At 43.9% G+C, this 22,278-nt stretch overlaps 3 pseudogenes; all 3 read left to right on the plus strand.

The window, feature by feature from the left end:
* Positions 1 to 17,201, plus strand: part of LOC141917806 (LHFPL tetraspan subfamily member 2 protein-like) — a 33,465-nt pseudogene extending 16,264 nt beyond the window's left edge.
* Positions 17,202 to 17,269: 68 nt separating this feature from the next.
* Positions 17,270 to 18,523, plus strand: LOC141917606 (uncharacterized; annotated as a pseudogene).
* A 188-nt stretch (positions 18,524 to 18,711) lies between these two features.
* Positions 18,712 to 19,479, plus strand: LOC141917607 (uncharacterized; annotated as a pseudogene).
* The last annotated feature ends 2,799 nt before the right edge of the window (positions 19,480 to 22,278 follow it).

Here is a 22,278-nt window from a genome sequence, read left to right on the forward strand (position 1 = left end):
ATTTTTAGAAATCTTCTTCCCTCCCCATATCTTAGTACAGTATTCTATCATTTTCTGCTTATCTTTCCCTAGGGTTCCAGGGAAATACCTCCAATTGTCTAAGACATATGCCAAAGGGGTATTCTTAGGTACAGTGTGTACCCTTCCCATGGGAGTCGAAGGCTTGCTGCCCTTCGCCCCCATCTTCTGGAATATCCACAAACATACACTCACTCACTCCCCTTGTTCCTGGCCCAATCCCTCGCGGGAGATGGGAAACGCAGTACTTAAGAGTCCACACTCGCTTGGTTCAGTATATCGAACCTCTCATTCGTTATATTCCAGGAAACCCAGTCCCGCCCGAACGGCAAACCTGCGAGCAAATTCGCAATATACTTACGCGTCCTGCGTCTTCGTCCGGACTCCCGTGCACAGAATTTTTATGGGATTTTACCGGTTTTCTCCTTTGCTCACTATTCTAGAATTTAGGTTCGTCGGTAAGGTTGAGGTAGGCTGTCAGTCGCGGGGCCGCGGATTGCCGCGGGGCGCCTCCCCGGAGGACAGAAGCCCACCGTTCCTTATCCGAGTCACGGCACCAGGAATTGTTATAAATTGAGACCACAATGGACTATAATTCACTCTTTATTAATTATAGCAAGTAGAATATGAGCAAAGACAGCGCTGGACGGCAGGGGAGTCTGCGCTCCGCCAACTGCCGTGCTGAGTAGTTCAAATAGTCCCCTTTTTATACATCTTTACTTCCGTGCTCATGAGGTAGTGGAGGTACTCCACGCATGCTTCAGTTGTTGTTAGGGGGGGTCGTTTCCTGCCTCCTGGTATTTGTTGAGGCTGAAGTAAGAAGTCTTCCCTCTTTGTCTCATAGTTGATCTTTTACTCATATATCCTTATATGGGCTGTCTTGTCCTGTTTCTTGTCGCTTCCTGGAAATCTGGTGGTTATCTTGCATGAGCAGTATCTGGTTCAGTTTGTGTGAGCGATTACAGTTATCTTATCTCACACAGGTGGCGTCCAGTGGTTGTTTGCATGAGTGGTTTCTGTCGTCTAATTTTACATTGAGCTTAACATAAATCTTAATAAACAATACCTTAGTCCACAGTTTCTCACAAAGCCTTAGGGAAAGGTGGAAGAACTCACCATATTAGTGCCCAGTAGATAATTACTAATTTTTAACTTGATGCCCGGGTTCTGATCCGAGGCCTAGTTCTGGTTTTTTTTTGTTAGGATCTTGGAGGAACAGATGACTTCGACATCCTGCTTGGCCATGGGGATCCATATGGACAATCAAGACTTGGATGACAACGTGGTGGCGAATGAATCTTGTGAAATTGGCAGCATTCAGAAGAATGTGATTGGACTTGGTGCTATTGTCTTATTGTCACTTTAGGTCAAAAAATGAAGAAAGTGGCAAGAGACTTGAGGCAATTGTTGCTATATTAAGCATTAATTGATTAATTGGATATGTTTGGATCTTCCTTGTTAGAATGGTTAATCAGCTTCCTTCAGTTTTGTTTGTAATACATTGTATGGTTGGAGGGGTGGGGTTTTTTTTAAGATTTGATTGTATAATCATTAGGAATGACAACCCACAACGAGTATGGAGACTCACCAGGACCGCACTCCCTTTTAACCTTGGAGGCAAGAGGTGACTGCACCACCACTTCAAGGAAACCAGCCGAATCATGACTGTAGTCACGGGGTGGATTGTGGCAGGTGCATCCGCCCAATGAAAGCAGAGCTTCCTGGCTGCTGAAGGGTAGAAGCTCCTGACTGCCTTTGTTCTCAGGGCCTCACGGTAATTGGGGCCTTTGGCCAATGGGAGCCGCTATTGCCTACAGGTCAGATTCAGCCTGGGTATAAATGGAGTCCCCTGGGGGAGCCATTTTGAGCTCGTCCCCTGGAGCAGCACATCGCGGTCGAGGACTCTCCCCTTGGGTCAGGACACTGCCCAAGGGAACTCCTCGACGTGCCTTGGGTCGGGACGCTGCCTTGAGCAGGTCCTCGAGGTTGAGAGCCCTCACTTATCAGGTGAGTGATAAAGTGTTTTGGGTTGTCATTAAACCCTAGGGAGTGGGGCTTTGTTCTGTGTTTTGGGTTGCCGTTAAACCCTAAAAAGTTGTTCTGTTCTCCTCTCACAGACATTCGAATCTGTAATTTATGGAGAGCTAGTTAACTGTGTTAATAATTTTTTTATTTTTGGTGGTTGGTTGTTTATTTGAGAGCCTCCGTAACACCTCCCTCACCCCAGCAGTTTCTCCTCCAGCATTGCCAGGGAGGCGACTCAGCTTCTTCCCTTGAGAAAGCTTTGTTGTGTCCCATTTTAGTATTCTCCTCTTATCTTCCAGCACTGAGGTTTCCTTAACATTTCACCCTACTTTATTCCTGCCCAGCATTTCCTCTTGTACCCCTGCTTTGTTCTTTGAGGCTGTTTTTTTACCCTGGCACTTGTCCTGCTCAGTTCCAAGTAGTGAAGTCTCTTCCATGGTACTCTATCTTTTCAGATATCCTCACAAGCTCTCCTGCATTCATTCTTCTGTCATCTCCATGATTTCTTATTTTTCCCTTGTATTACTGTTCATGCCTTCTCCTGTTCCCTGCTGTGGTACCTTGCGGGGGGGGTGGTCCTCAATCAGAAACTACTGCAGTACCTGGGCAATAGTTCAGTTACAGGAGTACAGCTTTACCCTCAAATGCAAGGAAACTTCTTGACAATTTTCTAAAATGAAGAGGTGAAACCCAGTTTGAAGCCAGCTGTGTCTGTAACAGTCCATCTTTGCTGCTGGAAGGGTTTGTTTTACATCTCTTGCACTAAGAAATAATTCGGTGTGTTATACTTATTGGACACCATTTCCATTTGGGTGGTTGGGTAATTACAAGATGCCCTGAGCAGAGCGTGATGGGAACCATCGGAAGGGGAAGAGGACCTGGAGCTGCTTGTGGGGGTGTACAAAGTAGGATCTGTCTGTGTGGGAGGACTGGGCAATTTCTGAGGACTCATGGTGCGTGGGGCCATGTGGCTGCATACTCCTGGCTGCTGGGAGGTAAGGAGGCTATTGGGAGTTGCAGAGGAGGAAGTGAGAGGTCAGCCAGGATTTTCCTCAGAGAGGGGAGAAAACACAGGAGAGCAAGCTTCTGCGGTGGGGGCATGAGGCTGCTAGAGATCTCTGATGCTCAGAGCATGATGCGAAAGGTTACGATAGCTGCGGAGTAGTTTAGGATATTCAGTTGTAGGCAGCAGCACGCTGTAAAGATGCATTGTTTTGTCTGAGAAAGGGCCAAGCTGGCAAGCAAGGAAGGAAGCACCTTGTGAGCTCATGTTGCTGCCTGTGGGTGACAGAAGCTGTTGCTCAGCTGGGGAGCCTGGGAAGTAGGAGAGCAGAGCAAGAGCAGTTTTGCCTTCAAAGGAAAGGAAACTTGTTTGTCTTTAAAATGCAGAGCATGCATTTTTCAAAAAGCATATTTCCTCTTGGATTCAGCTTAGAGTTTTTCTTTTCTGATGCTAGAATTCTGAATTCTTGGGGTGGGTAGAAAGAAAAAAGGGAGGGGGGATATTTCTAATGGAAATCCAAACAGTCTGAACCGCTTTCTGTGGTATAATGCTTCCTGTAACCTATATGGCCAAATGCCAGCATGACATCTAATACATACTTGGCTGCTGGAAGGTCAAGCTAAGGGGACTGCTGTGTTGGAATATGTCAGGGAAGGAAAATGAGTTCAAGTGCTAAATTGTCATTGAGCCTGAGGGAGAGTATTAGTAACTTCAAAGAAATAAAGTGAAGGTTTCAGTGTTTGGTTAGATTTGGTGGTTGGCTCATCTCCTGTGGTACCAAGATGGGCAGGTGGGAACCAGTAGACACCCAGCAGATTGTAAATAGAATAGAATAGAGAGACAAAAATTCAGTGTTTCACTGATCAAGTTTGGCAGCTGATGTTCTCAGCAAGCATAAATTTCTTCCATCAAATAGTGCTCAGTGTGAGACTCTCATGCTACCCACTGAGAAATGTTTTACTGTGGCACATATGCATGCCAAGGTCCCTTACCTCTACTGGTGTAGGTGAGACACTGAGAACTTCTTTACAACCCCCTGTTCTGGTGATGTAGGGTAAGAGAGCACTGGCTGCCCCCCAAGAAAGTGAGGGGGACAGTGGGAGAGTAGTGGGGCTCGCTTTTGGTTTGATTTTTGCTTTCAGGCCTCAGAGCCAAGACTGATGCTGCTGTTATATATTGGTTGCAAATAGGAAAATATTTAAATTCAACAACAGCTGTATTTTCACTCAAATGCAAGAAAAAAGATGAAAGTGGCTCTTTCAAGATGGGGAGGCTAACTGATGCTTAGCTCCTCTCATGGGTGTGCCTGGCATGGTAGTGAAGGAAACTGGTGTGTTTGAGCTTGCTTCCTTCCCCAACACAGGTGGCCTGCACTCTGCTGCTGTACGGCCCGCCAAGCCACCCAAAATTCTCCCCTTCCCATGTCCCCCTTCGCCTTTTCCTTCTCACTGAGCTTTAGCTCCTCCGCAGCCCGCCCCAAGGTCGTCTTTGTGCTGTGGGATCAGTATCAAGGGAATGTAATGCCACGAAAAACAAATGGCCCACAACCTTTTTACCTCTGTTTAAGCTGAGGCAGGTTGTTGCTTCAGCCTCCCATGGTCATGAGGTGGTGGTTTTCTTTCCTCTTCTGCTGATTCAGAATAAGCAACTGATGGTTTGGAGGGCACTGATTCTCACCGGTCGGATGGCAGTGGAAAAGGTTATGGCAAGTGTTGTGAAACACACCGGGTCTTCTCCTCTGCTTCTTTTGGGGATGGAATAATTGATACAGCCTGATATTTCCTCCCCTAACTTGGGAACCTCTCAAATTTACTATCCACAATTTAGCTACTCATTTAGCAGTTTCAAGCCTGTTATTGGGCTGTCCTAGATTAAAACCACTCGATGCTTCATTGGCTTTTGAGGCCAAATGTGGGCAGTGACCAGCCCTCACAGCTGTGCCTGAGCAGTGGCCCCGCAAGCAGAGAGGTCTTCACTTACCTCTGCATTGCTTTAAATTCATAAGCATTTGGCTTTTCCCCTATATGGTGCTTGATTTTGACTTAATTGCAGGGCTCACATCTGCTGCACAGAAGCCCCTGTGAAGTGCAGTGACATGACTCCACATGGCTTATGGCCAGCAAAGGGGCTTCAGTGTCATTTCAGGGCTTGGGACTGATCTTACTTTGAGTCTCCGCATTTCCTTCCCTCCCAACTAATGGGGACTCTCACCACATATATAAAATTTGTTAAAAGCTAATGGGGAATTTGCCCTCCCCTCTCCTAAAAACAGGAGTCTACAGGCTCACACTTTCTTCAAGAGAAGTCCAATCAGTAAGATCACACCATTATCAAAAAAATAAATCACAAATCCCCCATATGTTGTCATTCTGCCAAAGCAACCCACATCAAGGCTTATAAACTGACTTATTTTTTTGCTTTTTCTGTGGGTAGCAAAGTATACCTAATAGTCTGAGTCTCCCATCAGTAGCCTTCCCTTCTACCTTCTGTCACACAGATCCCCTCCCTGTCCCTATTTCCACACCCTAACATCAGTGATGCCATCAGAAGTATTATTTTTACATAGGTTTGGTTATGAATGAGCATCTTTAATTTGCTTAATAAATGGGAAAAGATGCATGAGCATAGTTAATTTACTGTTGAAAAGAGTAGGGATCTTATCCTCTTCCTCAGCTTGGGGTAGGCAGTGGTAACCTCTTATGGTAACTGCTTCCCCTTATATGACCCTAAGACAATTTTAAAGGGGAAAAAAAAATCTGTGCAGGTTTTGAAGGATGACCTGGTTATAATTTTAAACAATTAATTCTCCTGCCTCAGCTTAGGGTATCCCAGGTACATCAAAATCTGCATATGGCTGTGGTCCTCTTCAGTGACTGCAAGTATGGAGTAGGCTTTTTTAAGCATTGATCTTCTTATTGTTAGGAGTTTTTCTTCTATTTGTTTTGCAGCATTTCTGAATGAGCCAGAGGTGATCTCCAAGGCGCTCAGGCTTGCAGTCTCCCCTTTCTTTTTGTGCAAAGACCTTCTTGCCTCTGGTCAGCTGCTTGTGTTCAGTGGGGCCTACAGTTACCCAGGTGGATGGAGAGCGGCTGTGGAGGCAGGTCTTGGGCACCACTACACTGCGGGTACCGTAACCAGCGCTCCCTTCTGTGCCTTGGCGCTATCCTCACCCCTTTTCTTATAGCCAGTGTGGAGTGCTGTGACGACCTCATCAGCTGGCCTGAGCCCACCTCATTAGCTGTGATCTGATTAAAATGATTACAATTTTTTATTTCTCTTTGAAAGCAGGTAATTAGGGATTGATAATAAAATGCTATGTGGGCAAGTTGCCTTCAGTGAAACATGAGAAAATGTTCTCTGCTGACAGATTTATACCAAAGAGTTTTAGATTAGGTCTCTGGATAAAAAAGTAATTTAAATAGTTTTCTGTTGTCATTCCTAGGCATATGGCAGTGTTGTGTAGCAGTCTTTCAGCCCTCTGTTTTAAGGACTCCTAAAAGAAAAGGTAACTGAGTGCTGGCTACAACTAACAAGAAGGAAAATGTAATTATGAAAAATTATCATACTGATTTAAAGAAGTGGGATAGAGCTAATTAAGAATTAGGAACAAGCGTATGCATACAGCAGAAGCTGCACCACCCAGGAGTGCAGCTGTGCTCAGAGAGGGGGTTAAAACTAGAACAGAGCAAGCCTGAGCTCTGCGAGCCTGTAGAGGACCACAGTGGAAAACAGCCTGTAATGTTTTCAAAATGAATTTTTTCCTCCCAGCTGGTGGAACAAACAGCAATTAATCCACAGGTAGATCGGCTGTGAATTAAAACTCATTTATTGTACGTTAGCACAAGGAACTAGAAGGATTCCTTGCAGAAAACTTTTCTTCAGACAGAGCACCAGAATTTTGTTCTGTGCTCTTTCTCTTGAAGATTGGCTTCTGTTCAAAGCTACTGGGACAAGAGCAAAACATGATTTATTAAGAAAAATAAACCTGTATCATTAATATTTAGTGTCCTCCTGACAGATCTGTCTCAAGGCAAATTGTTGACAGGAGATAATTGTTGCTTCATCAGATTATGCTGACATAAAATTATACAACAGAAAACTGACAACTAAAAAAAGCTTAAGTGCTTTAATCTTAATTTACAGCATTAAATGGCTTAGAAAGCAGCACAATGCAGATTAAATACAGAAGTAATATTTAAATGAGTCAAGTGTAAGAATAACTGAGTCAAATTCAAGAAACCTGAGTTATAATAGTTGATTGATCCAGAAAGTGACTTTTATACACAAATCAGTAGATTGTGCTAGGAGCTGGTCTTGTGTTCCTGTGCACTGTGAGTATAAATGAATGCCAAGGATAAGGCGCTTGGCTCCCCTTTTCAGCCCCTTGTAAGCTCCAGGCCATGCTCTCTGACATCCTTCATTCATTAGCAGAATACTTTGCTCCTGTCTCTGTGCAGCCCATCCAGTGTTCTCTTCTGCCATCCCTCCTGGGGACTCTTCAGAAAACAAAACCACGCACTCCCATGCTGCTTTGTGCTTTCCACAAGCAACTGAAAACCCATTTCACTCCTTTTGACATTGTAGTGGGTTGACCTTGGCTGGATGCCAGGTGACTACCAAACAGTTCTATCATTCCTCCTCCTCAACTGGACAGAGGAGAGAAAAATATGACGAAAGGCTTGTGGGTCGAGATAAGGACAGGGAGATCACTCAACAATTACTGTCATAGCCAAAACAGACTCGACTCAGGGAAATTAATTTAATTTATTGACAATCAAATCAGAGTAGGGTAATGAGAAATAAAATCAAATCTTAAAACACCTTACCCCCACCCCTCCCTTCTTCCCAGGCTTAACTTCACTCCTGATTTCTCTACTTCCTCCCCCTGAGTGGTGCAGAGTGACAGGGAATGGGGGTTGTGGTCAGTTCATCACACATTCTCTCTGCTGCTCCTTCCTCCTCACATTCTTCCTCTGCTCCAGTATGGGGTCCCTCCCACAGGAGACAGTCCTCCACGAACTTCTCCAGCGTGGGTCCTTTTCCTTCCCATGGTCTGCAGTTCATGATCTGCTCTGGCATGGGTCCTTTTCACTTGTCCTTTCCATGGGGTGCAGTCCTTCAGGAACAGACTGCTCCTGTGTGGGTCCCTCACAGGGTCACAGGTCCTGCCAGGAGCCTGTTCCAGTACAGGCTCTCCACAGGGTCACAGCTTCCTTCAGGGCACATCCACCTGCTCCAGCGTGGGGTCCTCCACAGGCTGCAGAGTAGATATCTGCTGCACCGTGGACCTCCATGGGCTGCAGGGGGACAACCTGCCTCACCATGGTCTTCACCAGGGCCTGCAGGGGAATCTGCTCCAGTGCCTGGAGCCCCTCCTCCTCCCCCTCCTTCTTCAATGATCTTGGTGTCTGCAGAGTTGTTTCTCTCGCATATTCTCACTCCTCTCTTCTGACTGCAGTTGCTGTTGTGCAGCAAATTTTTCCCCTTCTTAACTATGTTATCACAGAGGCACTACCACCATCACTGGCTCAGCCTTGGCCAGTGTCAGGTCTGTCTTGGAGCTGGCTGGTATTGGCTGTATCAGACAGAGGGGAAGCTTCTAGCAGCTTCTCACAGAAGCCACCCCTTTAGCTCCTCCACTACCAAAACCTTGATACAGAACCACAGTATAGACATTTTCCTTGTCTTGTTGCAAAGGCTGTAAAAGAAAAACTTGCTAATTGTCAGGCTATAGATGTGATGAAACTATTGCCAGTGTGCTGGTTGGGGTTATCTCGCTTCTGCCTTGTGCTCTGTTTCTGTGTGTCTCATCTGAAAAGTAGGTTGTTGGCTATTGGAGGCAGAAACTGTGAGCAGAGCTGCCTGGCTCTGTGGTAATGCAAATAAATAACCAAAATGAGAGAGCTGCAAGCAGGTGAGCCCCAGGGACTGAGCAGTGGTTACAGAAAGGCAGGGATATAGGCAATTAAGCATAAACTTCTGTCAAAGAAGTAGAGATATAAGGGACCTGGCCAGGCTCTGCCCTGTGAACACTGGTACAAGAAATCAGTGCTGAGGATTTACCATGGTTTTTCCCCCTGTGGATCATCTAGCCACAGACTAGCCTGTACATAGTTTTTGCTCAACTGCAGCTGCTTGGATGTGTGTTAGATGTAGATCAAGGCTACAGCATTATCTGTAGAAATAGCTCAGTGGCTTTTTTGTGTTGCATAAAATGGTTGTGTGGTGCTCCTTAGGTCAAAGGTGGAAGAGCATAGAGACTGCTGAGCTATTCGTATCACATTTAACCATTTCACCTGTTTAAAAGCAGACCCTGCCTTTCCAAGCAGCATCCTAACCGCTCCTGCCCTTGCTATCCCTGCTATATCTTACCTTGTTCTTTCCACATTGACATTTTTCCTTCCTTTCCCTCTGCATCTGTGTTCCCAGGAGCACAGAGGTGGTTCTTTTTTTGGCTCTCTGGAAGCTGTTGCTATGGTTATAGGTAGTTGAACAGTTAAGTGCTTTGGATTGCTTGGCTTCTGGTTTAACCCAGGGTTTGCTCTGTTGGTGAGTGGTAAATCACCTTGTGTGTATTTTGTTTAAGCTGCAGGAATCATTGAAATGATCTCTGTAGCTCTTTTGTAGTTACTAGGAAGCAGGAGGCAAAGCTCCTCTTGAACTTTTTATACGAGCACCCCTTTTTGGGCAGGGAGGGAGAGTCAGGAAGGGATCTTTGTACCCTGCTCAGCTCAGACATTGTGCCGGGTACCGGAGTTTTGAGCTGAAGGAGTCTGTGCTTCTCCACTTGCTGTTAGTCAGCATAAAATCCAAATAATGTCATTTCTGTTGTGGAGTATGTTGAATTGCCTTAATTGAATCATTTTTATTCACTTTTCCTAGCAAGTAGGAACCAGGTATTAATGAAATGAGAAATGATAATAAATATTAGTGATAGTGAGAAGACGTGCATGTCCTGAGAAGCTTTCTGTCTGCACTGAAATGGAGTAGAAGGTAGGTTCGGTAGTGAAAACATTACTTTTTTCTTTTATTATCCTAGGCCAGTATAGGATTCACAAAGTTAGCTATCTAAAGGAAAAAAAAAGGTGATAACCTGACCATATTTCATATTCACAGCCCATAATTAAGACTTTTCTCCAAATTTTGTTTTCAACTGTGAGAAAACAGCTGTAGTTTATCAAATTGTGAGCTGCAGTCAGTATTTCTCCAGGAATTTTCTATACGCTTAAAAAAAATGTTAATTCAGTAAAGTCCTGATGAATACACTTGACAGTGCTGCAGCCTTTTGAGGGGGCTGAGTTTTGGGTAATGGCTTTTCAGCTTGGGGAATATATGCCATGAACCAGTAGCTTTCAGGAGTTGTTCAGTGCTCTGTTTTTGGTAAAAAGAGATGGATGTAACTTCTCAGTCCTGCTTGTGACTCAGCCATAAGCCAGGTTTGCAGTTAAACACAGGCTTTCTAGGTTTGTTAGTGATAGGGGGTGTAAACTTTAAAAGCTTCCTTGGTGGCAGCAGCTACACTGCCATTTCAGAATCAGTTTCTTACTTCAGTGATGGTGACTTTTAACTACCAAAGGGCTTGTGATCATTAGAGAAAAATGGCAACTGGACCATACCAATGTACAGTCAGAAAAATACATTGTGTAGTCATGCTGATTACACAGAACAGGAAACTAGTGATGAATAGAGGAGAAGGAAATGCTGGTTTTTAGTCTGAAACAGCTGCTGGGCTCAGCAGGATGAAAGCATGGCTTATCCAGGCCTGTCCAAGATAAAGCAATACTTTATACTTAATGTAGTTTGGCCAATCAGGCAGGAAACACTGCATAAAATTTATCATTGATTCTTAAATGTAAGCAGAGATGATATCCCTTCACAGAGAATGGATATCACTCAGTAATAGATTTTACTGACACAAATAATGATATTTAGTTCATTCATGCCCATGGTGGTGTGTCATCATTAGAAAAACACTGGAGGAAGGACTTTCTTTTGTGAACTGTCTGGCATTCTTAGACATTAATTTTAGACAGTTGGATGATGGTTTTTGTATTTTGTGTATATTAACTGCTTACTAGCTAGGACCCAGTTTTTCTTAATGAGGAAGTTGTTTGCATCTGGCTGAATTTCTTTAAACAAACAATTAAGAAAACCTAACATACTGCAGAATGGGCTAGTCTAACTGAATTGAAGAAGATGCAAACAAGTCTTTACAGCTGTTCTTGGTAATCTGTTAGTATAGGTTAGAAAAAATGACTGTTTTATTACTTAGTAGAAATTTTGGGATTGGATGACATCTATGGATGAACCAGCACCATACATAAAAAGCACAACCTTCAGCCCACTTCTAGAAGATAACACTTTTACCAGCTATTTTCCTCAAAGTGTCAGGTTAAATAAAGGGCTTTACAGTAAAGGGCAACTAAATTGGTAATGTGTTTGGGATCTAGAATGCTGTATTCATTTGCTGGATAAATTGGTTGTGTTTAAGCAAAAACTGTTTTGCATAATTATTCCTCTTCTTATAAGTAAAATTCTAAGGAAAACAGAAAGCAAATTTTGATACCTATGAGCTATACTCATGTTTAGTTACATACCTTGTAGGAAGGAGACCTGGTTTTAACTCACTGTGTCTCACAGAAGCCACCCCTGTAGCCCCCTGCTACCAAAACCTTGCCATGCAAACACAATACACAGGACTCATATGAGAGCATTGTAGCCACTAGCATATTAGGCATTTTGTTTAAATCACACATCTTTGTACAAAGACACATCATGTGTACAGGGACTCTAATGTGACTTTTCATTTCCTTAATGAAGCCCTTAACTGCTTAGATACAGGCCGGTCCTCATAGGAGAGAAAACTATTAATATGAATCACAGAATCATCTAGGTTGGAAAGGACCTTGAAGATCATCTAGTCCAACCGTTAACCTAGCACTAACAGTTCCCAACTACACCATATCCCCAAGCGCCATGTCAACCCGCCTCTTGAACACCTCCAGGGATGGGGACTCCACCACCTCCCTGGGCAGCCCATTCCAACACCTAACAACCCGTTCTGTAAAGAAATGCTTCCTAATATCTAGTCTAAACCTTCCCTGGCGCAACTTGAGGCCATTCCCTCTTGTCCTATTGCTTGTTACTTGGTTAAAGAGACTCATCCCCAGCTCTCTGCAACCTCCTTGCAGGTAGCTGTAGAGGGCGATGAGGTCTCCCCTCAGCCTCCTCTTCTCCAGACTAAACAACCCCAGTTCCCTCAGCCGCTCCTCATACGACATGTGCTCCAGACCCTTCACCAGCTTCGTTGCCCTTCTCTGGACACGCTCGAGTAATTCAATGTCCTTTTTGTAGTGAGGGGCCCAAAACTGAACACAGTCATCGAGGTGCGGCCTCACCAGTGCCGAGTACAGGGGTAAGATCACTTCCCTGTCCCTGCTGGCCACGCTATTTCTGATGCAAGCCAGGATACCATTGGCCTTCTTGGCCACCTGGGCACACTGCTGGCTCATGTTCAGCCGGCTGTCAATCAACACCCCCAGGTCCCTCTCTGACTGGCAGCTCTCCAGCCACTCCTCCCCAAGCCTGTAGCGCTGCTGGGGGTTGTTGTGACCCAAGTGCAGCACCCGGCATTTGGCCTTATTGAAACTCCTACAGTTGGCCTTAGCCCATCGCTCCAGCCTGTCCAGATCTCTCTGCAGAGCCTCCCTACCCTCAAGCAGATCAACACTCCCACCCAACTTGGTGTCGTCTGCAAACTTACTGAGGGTGCACTCGATCCCCTCGTCTAGATCATCAATAAAGATGTTAAACAGGAGAGGCCCCAAAACCGAGCCCTCGGGGACACCACTCGTGACTGGCTGCCAACTGGATTTAACTCCGTTCACCACAACTCTCTGGGCCCGGCCATCCAGCCAGTTTTTTACCCAGCAAAGCGTGCGATCATCCAAGCCTCGAGCAGCCACTTTTGCCAGGAGAATGCTGTGGGAAACGGTGTCAAAGGCCTTACTGAAGTCAAGGTAAACTACATCCACAGCCTTTCCCTCATCCAATAAGCAGGTCGCCCTGTCGTAGAAGGAGATCAGGTTTGTCAAGCAGGACCTGCCTTTCATAAACCCATGCTGACTGGGCCTGATCATCTGGTTGTCCCGCATGTGTTGTGTGATGATACTCAGGATGAGCTGCTCCATCAGCTTCCCGGGCACCGAAGTCAAGCTGACAGGCCTGTAATTTCCCGGATCATCCTTCCGACCCTTCTTATAGATGGGCATCACATTGGCCAATTTCCCATCTGTTGGGACCTCCCCGGTCAGCCAGGACTGCTGGTAAATGATGGAAAGCGGCTTGGCGAGCTGTTGCAGTTAGCTCTGCCTCTTTAAACCTGCCTCTCCACATGTCAGTGGCGCTCAGGTCGCAGAGACTAATACTGCAACACCGCAATTAGCCTGCCTCGTTAAACCTGCCAATCCACATGTCAGTGGCGCTCAGATCGCAGACTAATGCTGCAGGAGGTTAAGACCTTCACGGGGACATCAGTACAAACACCAATATGATGGATACAAAATGTCCGTTTATTAAACTGTGTATCTCACCTATATACATTCACCAAGTACCTCATTCGTGGGTGTGCCCTTAACATTACAAGCCTATCCATCACCTTACCTCGTAACAAGGGAGGGCTACAGCTATTCCTTCCGTACATCGTGAGATCTTCCGAACGCCACTCCCTACAGCGAGCACCCCAGCCAGCTACTTCAGCACCCGCGGGTGTATTCCGTCTGGTCCCATAGACTTGTGTGTGTCTATGTGATGCAGTAGGTCACTGACTGTCTCCTCCTGGATTGTGGGGGGGTCGTTCTCCCAGTCTGTGTCTTCTGGCTGAGGAGGCTGGATTCCCTCAGTACAACTAGTCTTGTTATTAAAGACTGAGGCAAAGAAGGCATTAAGGACCTCAGCCTTCTCCTCATCACTTGTTACCATGTTTCCTCCTGTGTCTAGCAGGGGATGGAGACTCTCCCTGGTCTTTCTTTTGCTGTTGACATACTTATAGAAACATTTCTTGTTGTCCTTGATTGCTGAAGCCAGAGTAATTTCCAGCTGGCCTTTAGACCTCCTGATTTCTGCCCTGCATAGCCTCACAGCCTCTTTGTATCACTGTGAGTGGCTAGCGCCTTCTTTCTAAGGCTGTAAACTCTCCTTTTCTCCCTGAGTTCCAGCCAAAGCTCCCTGTTTAGCCAGGGTGGCCTTCTCTGTTACCGGCTTCTCTTACAGCACCTGGGGACTGCCTGCTCCTGAGCCATTAACACTTCCTTCTTAAAGAGTGCCCAGCCTTCCTGGACCCCTCTACCCTTCAGGATCATCTCCCAAGGGATCCTTTCGAGCAGGTGCCTAAACAAGACAAAGTCAGCCCTTTTGAAGTCCAGGATGTCAGTTCTGCTTAGCCCTCTCCTGGCCTCTCTAAGAATAGAGAACTCTATTATTTCATGATCGCTGTGCCCTAGTCGGCCTCCAACCTCCACATCATCCACCAGTCCTTCTCTGTTCACAAAGAGGAGGTCCAGCAGGGCACCTTCTCTGGTCGGTTCATTCACCAGCTGCGTCAGGAAGTTCTCTCCCACACATTCCAGGAAGCTCCGGGACTGGTCCCGCTCTGCTGTGTTGTATTTCCAGCAGATGTCTGGGAAGTTAAAGTCTCCCACAAGAACAAGGGCAAGCGATCGTGAGATTTCTCCTAAATGCCTATAGAATATTTCATCCACCTCTCTGTCCTGGGTGGGTGGCCTATAGTAGACTCCTACTACAACATCTGCCCTGTTGGCCTTCCCCCTGATTCTAACGCAAAGACACTCCACCCTGTCTTCCCTATACTTGTGCTCAAAGCAATCATAACAGTCCCTAACATACAGCGCCACCCCACCCCCTCTCCTTCCTTGTCTGTCCCTCCTAAAGAGCTTGTAGCCATCAACAGGCGCACTCCAGTCATGGGAGACATCCCACCATGTTTCTGTAATAGCCACGACATCATAATTTTCCTGTTTCATCATGGCTTCAAGCGCCTCCTGTTTGTTACCCATGCTGTGTGCATTGGTATACATGCACTTCAGATGGGCTGGTGTTTTGCCCCCTTCCGATCTAATTTAAAGCTCTGTCAATGAGCCCAGCTAACTCCTGCCCCAAGATCCTCTTCCCCCTCTGGGACAGGTGCATCCCATCTAATGCCAGAAGGTCTGGTGCCCTGTATACCAACCCATGATTGAAAAATCCAAAGCCCTGACGGTAACACCAGTCTTGGAGCCACAAGTTCATCTGTTGGGTTCTCCGGTATTCTCCTTCATCCATCCCCCCAACTGAAGGGATGGAGGAGAACACAATTTGTGCCCCTGACCCCTTAATCACTTTCCCCAAGGACTTGAAATCTCTCTTCATTGCTTTAGGACTTCTCCTGGTAATGTCGTCACTACCTACCTGAAAAACCAGGAGAGGGTAGTAGTCCTTGGGTCTCACTAGAACGGGGAGTTTTGCCTGGAGGTCCTTGATGCGGGCCCCAGGGAGGCAGCAGACTTCCCTATGAAGTGGGTCTGGTCTGCATATGGGGCCTTTGGTACCCCTCAGAATGGAGTCACCCACTACAATGGCTCTTCTGGGGTTCTTTTTAGAACTGGTTTTAATACCTGGTCTAGAATGACCTGGCCTTGGTGGACCTTGGTCTTCCTCCTTGTTTGTCTCATTTACTTCCTCCTCTTCTTCACTCAAAAGTTCCAGGGCCCCGAATCTATTGTGAAGGGACACCATGGAGGGTGAGGGAGGTCGGGAGAGGATTTTCCTGCCTCCCTGAGCAGGGACCTGTTTCCAGCCTCCCCCATCTCTTAGGTCCCTTCCTTCTGCCTGGTAGCAAGAGGGTGAGGGATCAGCTCCCTCTTTTGGAGCCTCTATTTGCTTCTGTTGCTTTAGGGGTGCTAGGGTGTTACTCCACCAATCAATTTCCCTTTCACACTCCCTAATACTTCTTAATCTCTCGACCTCTTCTTTGAGTTCTGCCACCAGGCTGAGCAGGTTATCCAGCTGATGAGAGACAATCAGATGGGCAAATCATCTAGCTTGAGCTTTTTCCTGAGGCACAGCAGGATGTTCAGGTGGTTTAGCACGATCGGGAATTGAGGCTTTTGCTCATGCATCACTAGAAATGTGCTTTCCTTCTGCAGCAGTTGATTATCTGTTTAAAGGATCCCAGTGTTACCTATGCACTGGCGGTGTGTACTTAGATCCATTAGTTTGTGACTGATTCCAGAATCCCTTCATTGTGAAAGCAGCTTGCTTATTGAACTGGCTGTATTATTTGTCTAGTATATCCTACTGTGGCCAAATAAGGAAATGCAGTTTGAGATTTTATTTTTTCCAGGCAAGAAAATCAAGGTAGAAAAAATCCAGAGGAAAAAGGCAAAAATGTTTATGATAAATGACTAAATAAAGCTGAAAGAGGGCTAGCTAAATACGAATTCAAAAGTGGATGCAAACATTCCTAAGTATTCGAAAAGTGCAAGCATAAACAGTAGGTAGAGATGCTCGAATATTTTGCAAGCTCTGTATATCTAACAATAATGTGTGAAAACAAACGACGTAGAGGGAATACAGGGATTAAAGTTAAGAACAGTCATTATCATATGAAATAAATCTGTCATAAGAAAAATCATAGGATAGCTCCAAGTTTAGATAAAACACTGCATGGTATATACTAGGGAACAATCAATCAGTAAAGGAAGGATGGATGGGGAAGCATCATCTTCTCCCAGTCCTGGTACTTATGAGTGAGTAGTCACCATGATAACCATTACTACATGTGCTATGTTTGGTGTTTAACTGATCATTTGTTAAACTTCTCTTTCTGTTTTTATTTCTAGGCCTCTTCCTTATCTTAGGCTTGATATTTTACCCTGCAGGTTGAGGATGCCAGAAAGCAATAAGCTATTGTGGACCTTATGCTTCTGCTTATAAATTAGGAGACTGCTCCTTGGGCTGGGCTTTCTACACAGCTATTGGTGGCACTATTCTGACGTTCATCTGTGCAGTCTTCTCGGCACAAGCTGAAATAGCCACATCCAGTGACAAAGTGCAAGAAGAAATAGAAGAAGGAAAAAACCTTATCTGCCTCCTTTAACTCCAGTAGGAAAAACACCAGTGCATGAATCTTAATTTGCTTTCCATTGACTGGACAAGCAGATTTGCTTACCTATTTCCACCATTTGTGTGACTGACCTCCCTGCATTCCAGCTCTGAACTACAGAAATGGTCTTTCTTCCTTGCTAGGCAATGAGGATCAAAGGATCCCAAGAAAGCAGAATGTAAATACTTGGGAATTTCTTAGTTTCATTCTATTATCAGGACACAGTGGAATTTATTAATCTGATTGGGGAGGTGCGGGATCATGTGTATATAGCAGGAATGTTGTTATAACTGACAAATTCTGATTGATTTACCTACCTTGATCACTTTGAAGAATTTGGATTTAAAATAATAGAAGCCAGCACTTTTTTTTTTTTTTATATACAAAGGAGAAGCCTATTTTAATTAGGCTTTGTTTCCAAGGGCTCCCCTCACCTGAATATTTCACCACCACCTGATTTGGTACCATACTTTTCATTGAGGTGCTTTTTGATACTGAACTTCCTTAAAGTACAATGCCTTCTTGAATAGTAAGTATATGATGAAGAGAGCAAAGTTGACGTAACACAATTTACACCAGTCTTTAAGCAGTTGTAGTTCAGTCCCTGACAGGTTTCTTTGTCTTGAAATTTATAGTGCAAAGTGTGTGCCACTTGTTACTTAGCAGGTAAATGATTCTGGTTTCATTGAGTGGGCAAAGAAGCTGTTGTTACACTGGCTTTCACCTGATTCCAATAAAATTGTTAGAAATCCCATTGTTGGAAATATTTCTACAGCCTTTATTAGAAACTCCTGAAATCCCAAGCAGATGCCCACTCCCCACAGCACAGCTGGGCATTATGTTGTGAATGACAACAGCCTGGCCTGGGCTGTAGCCTTTCCTACAAATGTAGATCACGCATTGGACTTTAACAGTATTATTCTTTCTCTTGCCAGTGAAACCTCATTCCTAGTCTACAAATCAGTATGTCTCATATCCCAGAGCCAGCCAAGTCCTTAAGAAATTTACATTTTTTTCAGGAAGTCATGCCAAATTCTAAATGGCTGAGAAGATCTTTTCCCATTTTTTTAACCATATGTAATATAGTCCCTTTTCCAACTAAATCAGCAGAAATAAAACAGACCTTGCCACAAATGACATTCCTTTCTCAAAGGCAGCTGGTTGTACTACTTGTGGTGTCGCATCACTTACTAGAACTATTTCTGAAAAAAAAATTAAAAGGTATTTTAAAAAAGGAATTATGCAACTGTGGCTTAGGAGCATTGGGAAGAATTAATCTGAGAACCAATTCTAATGAAATATTAAATGAATTTTAGAACCCTCTTCTTACTTCTTAGTAACATTTAACATCATCCAATGTCAGTGTTGTTCTCCATCACTTCACTGTATAATATGGATCAGAGATTCTCATTTATGCCTGGTCAGTCCATTAAAGTGTGCCACTAGGTATTTATAGATATTAAAAGTGTTGTTACTGTACAGGTAGATAGCTAATTTTAATACAATGCTCAAGTCATTCAGAATACAAGACTTGTTCAGCAGTCACGACCGCAAGCCCAGGGCTAGCTTTGAGCATGGGCGAATACCAGCAGTTGCAGTGTTTGAGCACCCCTTCAGCGTTTGCTGTGCAGCACAGACACCACCTTGGCCCAGCCAAACTATGGAGCAAACCAGGTCCAGCTCCCAGCTTGCACATATCTGTGCCCAGTGTGTATTCAAGCCGTATGCTGGATGGATATGGAGGTGATCTCTGAGCCACTGTGCAAAAACCAAGGTCAACTTCTGCCGCTATTAAAAAGAGATTGTTTTAATCTAGCCTCTTCTTGCATTCACCTGCTTCTGCAGCCCACTCCCACCGTATTCTAGTTGAAAATGGGTAATTAACTTTTAAATATTTAATTTTAAAAAAAAAGTTATGATGCCAACCGCCTGCACAAAGCAAGATTGTAACAAATCAAAATTACTAGCACAAGGCAGTGTCTAAGGACAAAAATCACAGCCAGCATGTCCTGTCCACACCTGTGTTTTTCTTCTTGGTTTTTTTTCCTATAACACACAAACATACCATCTGAAGAGCATGCACTTGGCTTGTCCAGCACAGCTGCAAGGTGATTCAAACCCTCCTTCTGATGTTCCTCCTGAGCCCCCTACTGGAGTGTGTGCTACAGAGGCTGGGGCACTAGCTCAGCTGCGCTTTGGCTTAGAAGTAAACAATGACCAACCTTCATATACAATACTAGCCAACCTCTGCTGTGATCTACAGAACACTTAGAAAAATTTAATAGTGGAGTTTTTAAGTACAATGGAAGTATTTTCTTTTTGCTTTTGTTCGCATTTGTAACCAAGAACCAGCTTTTCTGCTTGTTGCTGGTATACTATCAGCTTGCTCTGCAATAGCGTAATCAACTTGCAAGAATATCCATGTTCATCACATTGCACAGATAGAAGACAGGCTGGGAAAAAATACAGAAAAAAAAATCAGAATTTCTTTTTCTCAGGGTTCATGCTTTTCTAGCAAGTGATAAGATGGTATATATTGCAGATTCAGGTGTAGGGTGCACTCATTAAATTTGACAGCTGTTTAAAGTTGTTCCTGTGATATAGGTATATTAAGAAAGTTAAGCATAACTGTAAAATAGTTAGCTATAGTAAACTTAAATTGTACTTTAAACTAAAATTCCTTTAAGCTGTAAAAGCAAGGCATCTCTGAGCTGTAAAAGCAAGGCATTTCTGAATTGTAAAACAAGGACAAAGGACTGGGGCCTCTGACACCTGGAGATGGAGGACATCTGCATACCCAGAGATGGAGGACACCTGCACCACCACCACCACCCCCCACCCCCCCCCAGACAAGGGGCACCTGTGATTTGCAACCCAAAGGATGACTCCCCATTCAAGGATATGCATCACACATCAAACCGAGAACCAAGGAAGATGGCACCGCTCAAGGATGCGCATCATATCACATTTTGATAAGATGGAGGAAAGCATGACAATGTTGATACATTTATGGCCTACGGAAGAGACTGTTGATAACAGAAATTCCAGGACTAATTACACATCATTATGAATACGTATGTTTGTATTGTAAGACTTCGTGGATATGTATGAGATACCTGCATTTAAGTCGGGGTTTCACTGGCTTAAGGTGTGCATGTTTGGTGGAGAGATCCCCCATGCACCCAGTGCTGAAATAAAGAATGCCTGCTTTCTAACACTCTGACTTCTGAGTTTTAGAGAGTTCTTCTCCGACCGACTTTTACGGTATCACCTGAATTTCACCTCAGCAGTAGCTTTCAAATATGTTTGGGAAAAAAAAAAGATAAATCAGCTTTAATTAATTTCATGAGGAGGCTGCAGAGTGTAACTACTACTTAATGTACATGCACTGCATAAGATCTAGAAGAACTTGCTGTGGATTCTTTAAAACCTGTGTGCCAATTAGTTCAGTTTAACTGGTTTTGTGGTACTGAAAATTTCTTCATACATCTGTGGTTTGATCGACTTTGTAAACTTATATTCTGTAAAGTGCCATAGACCTTTTTTAAAAGTAGTAGCATTTTTTATATATATTTTTACACATATAAACTTGTGTGAGATGTGCAGTAACAGGAATGGGGTTTGGGTGGTTTTGTTTGTTTATTTTTTTATGGTTTTGGTTTTAAACAAGGTATTTGAAAAGTGACTTCCCAGGGAAGAAGTGGCTGGAGTTTTGATGGTGTGGACAAACTAAGCATAGAGTAATGCAACAAAATCACTGATTTTGAAGATGAATACAACAGTAGTAACAGTAGCTTAGAGATTTAAACAAAAATCTCTTCTAGATTGATTTTAAATACTCAAATCTATATAATACACACAATTAAAATGTGAAGCTGTATCCATCTCTGACAATATACAATCTAAAAGCTGAAAAGGCTCAGCAAGTTTTCTTAATGTGGTTTATTTATAATGTGGCACTGCAAAAAACATTCCTATCGAGCTATTTCTAGGTTGTCTATATCACCTTTGTATCTATTTTACTCAATAAAGTTCTCTGGCTTGTGAGATTTTTTTTTTCCAGCCAAATAATTTCCATTTTGCATTGTTATCCCACACCAAAGTATCTCACATCCTAGCAGTAAACAGAGAGTTCAAGTCTTCCTTGAAACCAGTGGGCACTGGTGCCTACCACAAGGAATGGAGAGAGCCCAACAAAAGTAGAGCATGGCAGCAACGTATACACCACAGCCACCTTGTATAGGAAGAGAGGCTGTGGCAATCCAGCTAGAGTAGATTTTGAGCCATGGTTTATTTGTGGTACTGTTATTCTTTTCTTAAGTCACCACTATGTACATTTGTTAGCATGAATGATGTACATAATGTGTTATTTTTAATCTAAATTTCAATTAAAATGTGAGCATTTTTAATCATAGTTCTCTTCCCTGTGCTGTCTTCTGTGTGTGTGTGCTTGCTTTCCCAACTTAGTGATTACAATTAGCTTTGGCAAATCAGGGGAATTATTTTACTCATAAAACATGACTGTATCATGCTGCACAACTGTGCTTACAAGGAAGTTCAAAAACTGTTTAGTCTGCTGCCACTTCCACCCTAGATCTGTAAATTACAAAGAAACAGATCAAGTTGATGAACTTCACTACTAAATGATGCATGTATGCACAGGTGTCTTCAAAAACTCATCTGCTATCTCCCAAAATAATCCCAACTGTACCTCAGAGCACTGTTCTCTGTATTGTGTATTTGCAAACGTAACTACATCACAGTGGTCTAGAAGAATTTGTTTTGTCCTTCAAAGAAAGCCTAGTAAAAAAAATCAGACTGATAGTGCCTTAAAAAAAAGCAAGAAGCAAGACACAGCAGTGATACAGAAGTGTCAATTCATAGACAGAACTTAGGAAAATAAACACTACCAAAGCAATGCTGTTTTCAGCAACTTCATTTTAGTTTCAATAATGTTTTAGGATTCACTTAATACCCATAGTATTTCATTTGGTAATGACAGAACACGTTTAGATTTTAACTCTCTTAAGTTTACAGCACAAGAAAGTGGGCTGCATGTGTTTAAGAATTT

Source organism: Strix aluco, chromosome W (genome assembly GCF_031877795.1).
Source record: "Strix aluco isolate bStrAlu1 chromosome W, bStrAlu1.hap1, whole genome shotgun sequence".
In the NCBI taxonomy this organism is placed as follows: domain Eukaryota; kingdom Metazoa; phylum Chordata; class Aves; order Strigiformes; family Strigidae; genus Strix; species Strix aluco.